Below are 6,468 nucleotides of genomic sequence, written 5' to 3'. Positions count from 1 at the left end.
AACATTATAACCGCAATATATTCGAGTATCGACTTTGCACGCTGGCCTTTTTTAGAGAGGGGATGATACGACTTAAAATTTATGTAAAATTATAATATAGTCACAAAAAAATAAAATAAAGTTCTATTAATTAAACACACCTAATATCTTCAAAAGTATTGTTTTTTTTTTAACATTTTGCCTCAGTCTTTAATATTTGGCTAATTAGATTGATTTTATATCTATTTTTGAGTAGTTAATTTTTTATTTAATAATGCACACATTTTTAAATAATATATTTTATGTACTTAGTGTATATTCTTTACTTTTGTAAGGTAAGATTTTTAATAATTGTTATTGATAACGTAGTTGTTAAAAACGTAAATTTCTATCTCTCTTGTGATAATCATTATTATTAATTCAATATTAATTCAAATTATATTGTATATATGTTTTATTATTCGTATTTATTATTCTGCAATTTAATTTTACAACTAAAATGTATCATACTCTACAAAATTTAAATAATGTTAAAATTTTTTGTATTTATAGCAAGAGTAACCAAATGACGGAAAATCTAAAAGGCTCGATATGAGCAAAGATTAATATTTACCATAATGATATATGTATTTAAAATATTTTTATAATACCATTGACGTATTTGTGTATTGTTAGATGATTGTGTGAATAAGTGGTTTAAATTATCAACAAAATGATGAAAATTATATTAACGAAAATTGTAATACTCGACGGAATTGTATCTTTATACAAATACGTCGATTACATTCTTATTGGCTTTTGATATTTGAAAAAAGTGTTGAAAATCGCTGATATTGCGATACTAATTGTGTGTAGAATACAAGTGGATTGCAGGTGCTTTCATGGTGAGAGTAGCTAGTCAGCTGCTGTAGCTAAAATCAATAGGGAAGGAAGTGATGTGCTGCGCTGCGTGCGTCAATGTGTTAGGAGAAAAATGCGTATTAATATGTCACATTCTTAAAAATAGGTTTCGAAACAGATTAATTTTCAATGAGTCTAATTTCTCATATGTAATTAACAAACACGTAACTAACTGTATTCTACGTCAAAACTAGTGTATACAACAGTACAGATACATATAAAAAATAACTAGATAGCATTTTATTATTTGGTTACACTGTTGCGACGTCGCATTAATCTATATTATTAATAATTAATATTACCCTTTTTATAAATTTTATTAAAAATAATTTATTGGTTTTAATTCTGTTCGGCAAGGTTCCATGTTAATTAAGAATCTTAAGCAAAAACGTTCTGGCAAACATTTAAGATAATATAATGCATAAATTAAAGGACATTGTAATTAACATGACATAATATTTATCACAATCGACTATAAAAATCACTAATTTAGACAAATTCTAAAGTGCAAGTATTTCAGTGATTCTAGGATCTGAGGACATTCGTGCTAATAACTGTTATTTTATATATGAAATTTTAAACAAAATTTGAAAATTATGTTTATGGGAAATTTAAATCTATTTATTTTATCACCTCTCATATATTAATTGTACAGGATGTTACCTAAGTAAGTACACAAACTCGAAGGAAATATTTTTTGGCTTATTTTAAGGAGAAAAGGTCCTATAAACATGTGTTCTAAACTGCTTTATTTTCAAAATACAGGGTGTCAAAAATGCACGCTCCTCTAAAAATGTTTTATTGGTACTAGAAAATGGTTCTTAATACTATATGTACGCATACCAAATTTAAATAAAATATCTTTAAATGTTTTCCAGATTTTTGAAATTTTTATTTCTCTTCACAACTTTAACACCCTGTATTTTGAAAACAAAGCATTTTAGGACACATATTTATAGGATCTTTTCTTCTTAAATCAGCCAAGAAATATCCCCTTCAAGTTTGTGTGCTTATTTAGGTAACACCTTGTATATTTTTTTTGCTAAAATCAATAACATTTTTATACTCCTAATGTCATTTCAAGATTAATTAGTAATATTTGTTTACAAGTAACAGAGATAGAATACATAATTATTCTTTATAGAAAATATGATGTTCTTTAACAAGATTATAATTTCTTACATTATATTATATTTAGATATTAAGAAACAAATAGTCGGATCTGTTTACATAGAAAAAGTTTATGAAGAATTCAAATCTAATATGCAACAGCAGGTTTAATTAATTACCTCGTCGTCGTAAATATTGTCGTGATCTGCCATCGGTGGTGCAAATCGGACGCTCCGCTGCTTTTTCTTGACCTGAAATGCGAAACGACGCGGTCTTTTGCGTTTATCCCATTCGTTGATGGTAATCTCTGCAATCGTAATTTATTTGCTTCACAATTTCGAATCTATAACAAGATCAAAAGACCTTATTTTACACCTATAAATGTCTTAACAGCTATACTCGCACTGCACGAATTTTCGATACTGAGCGACAGATCATCCCTTCCAAGAGATGCTGCAGATGTAGAGCTTGCGCATTTGACAGCGGATGCTGCGCTATACAGAGACAGGTAGAAAGGGAGGGGTGAGAAAGGGAGAGAAGAAAAGAGGGCGACAGAAGAAGAGGGAGAGAGGAAGCCAATATATAAAATTATTCTTGCACACAGCGTAAGAAATAAAGAACAACGACGATATGTGTATACACGGAATAAGTAAATATGACATTTTTGATCATCAAGCAAATGGATTTATTAATTTGCTACTTATAAATATTTGTTTATATTTTGGATTATATATCGATCACCATCAGATTTATTTCCCATAGTATAAAAATTCTAAATCATTTTTCTTGTGCTCAACGAAAGAGATATTATTAAACAATGTTCACCAATCACCGTTCTTTGAACAAATATATAGTGCTTGAGATAGTGTGCGTGAGAATAGACGCGTTCAAGTCAGAAAAGGAGCTAGCCTGCTCGCCGAGCAAATGCAAATTAAACGGTAAAAATTACTAGCTGCTTTGTCGCAGCTAGTCTAACTACGTAGTACCTACCCAGCAAAAACAACCTAGTCAAAGTGATATCAAATTGCTATCAAATTGACGAAGGGTACAATGTCAAAAGAAGTAATCAAAATAATGGCAAAATGATGGCATCATGGCTGCAAAACGTCCCATACCTTGATGATGATTATGACTGTCATTTTGACGTCATTTTGATGTCTGTTTGATATTAAAGTAAATAATTTCTTGTACAGTAATGTACATAAATGCAAAATTAAAATAAAATTAAAACTAAATTACATTAAAAAAGAGACAAAATAAAGACAGAAACATATTGCATAAAATTCTTTAATCAGATTTAAGCTTCCCAAGTAGCAAAGTGACGTCAGAAGACGACATAATGACGTCTATTTTTAGTCTTTTTTGGTCCACGACGTCATAGGCTAATAATGGACGTTTATAAGACGTCATTTCTTAGACGTCATTTTGAAGACGTCTTAAAATCGTCCAAATAACGTCTTTTTGCAACATAACTATTTTTACTTTTTAATGTTATATATAATAAAATAATAATAAAATAAAAATCAGAAAATTAATTACAATATATTTATTTCGCAATTTTATGATTAAAGCGGTGAATTTATGATATAATTAAGTGATTATAGTGTAATTAGTGGTTACATATATGCAATGTAACGTGTAAACTATTTTCCTGATCGACATATTATTCAAATTGCATGTAATAATCATTTCGATTTCGTTTTGTTTAGCGCCGGTTGCGCCCGTATTCCTATCTGCGCGCAACCCAGCGTTTCGACACTACTTTTCACGCTTGCGCTAATCTTGTTCATTGTCACGCGATCGGCGGTCGTCTCACTGTTGCCGCGATCGAGAAGATCGGCTCGTGCCGGCAGAGATTTATTAACTGTGCTCACGATGAACTCTCGTTCATTATAGTTTACGCGGATGTCTCTCGTTTCATAACCTCATTTCTTTTGTGTCGCCTCATGTTTCAGTCACTCGTGCCGTGCGGTAGTACAGAAAGTTCGTCCGGTTACACGAGTTAACGTTGTCGTGATTGTATCATAAAAGCACGTGGCGGTTATCGTCAGTGTGCATAGCTCGACTGTTAATTGCAGTCCCGCGTTTATGCCGTTTATGGTGTTCTCTGTGGCATTTCTTTGTGTGTGCTCATCGAGTTTTCTCGACACGATGAGACGTGTTTGTGCAAGTGCGCTTTGTACAGTGCGTTAAAGACATTCAAGGACAGAACTGCATTATACAGCGTAGAAGATATTGTTCTATCTAGTTTTTTGGCACCTTCATTTCAACTTTTCGTGAATTCAATCTGCTCGGATACCTAACATTACCAAAATTTAACAACCTTACACATGCATTACAGTTATTTTTACCCGGCAGTAATATAATTTATAAGTAAGTAATTTAAATAATTTTTTATTGTAAAGTTTATATGTATATTATTGCAACTAATTTTGTGTGTAAAACTTTTTCTCGTGTCTTAATTTTTAACAGATTATACTCATTATTATATGTCATAATTATGTTCCACGCTCAGCATTAGGATGAGACAATAAACCGAGCAATAAATTGTACATTTCAATTAAGTTGATTAATAAAAATAAAAATAGATAGATATGTAAAAACAAAAATAGATGTATCAGTTTATTGTTAATGTCGATAAAAAATTATCGATATTATCAGTAAATTAAATTTAAAAAAAAACAGCGAGGAGAATAAACTTATTTTCAATTTGTAAATGTATTTAACTTTTTATAACAGAACTAATTCGTACTGATCAAAGGTATATTTAAATCTTGCGATTTCTTTAGATTATTCGAGGAATTCCGGGATGTACGGTTACAAAACCTTCGGACTATTGCGACTCTCGGCGTGGGTGGTTTCGGAAGAGTTGAATTAGTTCAAATTGCCGGAGACAGCACACGATCCTTCGCTCTGAAGCAAATAAAGAAGGCACAGATTGTCGAGACGCGACAGCAACAGCACATTACGTGAGAAAAAAGGATCATGAGCGAAGCGGATTGCGATTTTGTAGTCAAACTTTTTAAGACTTTTAAAGATCGAAAGTACCTCTACATGCTGATGGAAGCTTGCTTGGGTGGCGAGTCATGGACCGTTCTCAGGGACAAGCGACATTTCGACGATGGTACTACGCGCTTTTATACTAACTGCATGCGTTGTGGAAGCATTCGATTATCTGTACTCCAGAAACATCATCTATAGAGATCTTAAACCGGAAAACTTACTTTTAAATAATAAAGGGTAAGAATACATTCATCTGTATAATAATGATGTATTATTTCAAAAAAATTAAGGAATTTTTATGGACATATTAAGATATTATTATTTTCAATACATCGAAAAACAGATGCTCCGTAGTACTTAGCAGATGGATTTAGATTTCATTGTATTATTATTATTTTTTTTAGATATGTTAAACTTGTGGATTTCGGTTTTGCCAAACGGTTGGATAACGGAAGGAAGACGTGGACTTTTTGTGGTATACCAGAATACGTGGCACCGAAAGTCATTCTAAATAAAGATCATGACATAAGCGCCGATTATTTATTGGTCCTTTGGCGTTCTCATATTCGAATTACTTACGGGTACGCCTCCTTTTACCGGCGCTGATCCAATGAAGACGTATAACATTATCTTAAAAGGAATCGACGCCATAGAATTTCCCAGATCCATCACGCGTAACGCAATGGCGCTCATCAAAAAGCTTTGCAGGTAAATTATGATACGCTTTTACGTATTAGAATATTTCATATATATTCTTGGGTAAATATTTATAGCATAACAACATGTTTGTTGACTGCAATACGAATGTTAAACATTCAAATTTCTCGAACAATAAAAAATTGCTCTATGTGTTTTCAAGGATAATCCGGCAGAACGTCTTGGATATCAAAGAGGCGACATCAATGAAATACAGAAACACAAGTAAATATATTTCTTAGCATTTTAAGGATATAAAAGAATATCATAATGATTTATTTTTATGAATCCATTACAGATGGTTTGATTGGGTTTAATTGGAAAGGTCTGAAAACGAGAACTCTGGACCCCCCAATACTACCCCGAGTTCAAGGCTCTACAGACACGGCGAATTTCGACGCTTATCCAGCTGATTCCGATCCACCGCTACCCGACGATATTTCCGGTTGGAATAATGACTTTTAACACAAAAAGTTTAAGGGACTTCTATTTAATATTCGCGTTTTTACTAGCAGAAAATTGTAATAGGATGTAATGATCTCTCGATCATACGAGATAATTGGTGACACCTGCATTTATTTATACTTTTCTCGTACTACGTGATATACAGATTATAGTCGCATGTTATCATGTTTTTACATTTTTTTTTGTCATATCTCGCAGTATAATCGTGATTCGAACGAAGGAAACTGCATTGTGATAAAATTTAGAATTTTTATGAATTTTGGATGACATATATATATATATATATATATATATATATATATATATATATATATA

The 6,468-nt window shown here is 31.6% G+C and overlaps 1 pseudogene; it reads left to right on the top strand.

Annotated features, from left to right (window-relative positions):
* The first annotated feature begins 4,237 nt into the window (after window positions 1-4,237).
* Window positions 4,238-6,340, top strand: LOC112463966 (annotated as a pseudogene).
* Window positions 6,341-6,468: the final 128 nt, after the last annotated feature.

Source organism: Temnothorax curvispinosus, unplaced genomic scaffold, assembly GCF_003070985.1.
Source record: "Temnothorax curvispinosus isolate PA1 unplaced genomic scaffold, ASM307098v1 QBEX01013800.1, whole genome shotgun sequence".
NCBI classification, from domain to species: Eukaryota; Metazoa; Arthropoda; class Insecta; order Hymenoptera; family Formicidae; genus Temnothorax; species Temnothorax curvispinosus.
This window is presented reverse-complemented; position numbering and strand designations above follow the sequence as displayed.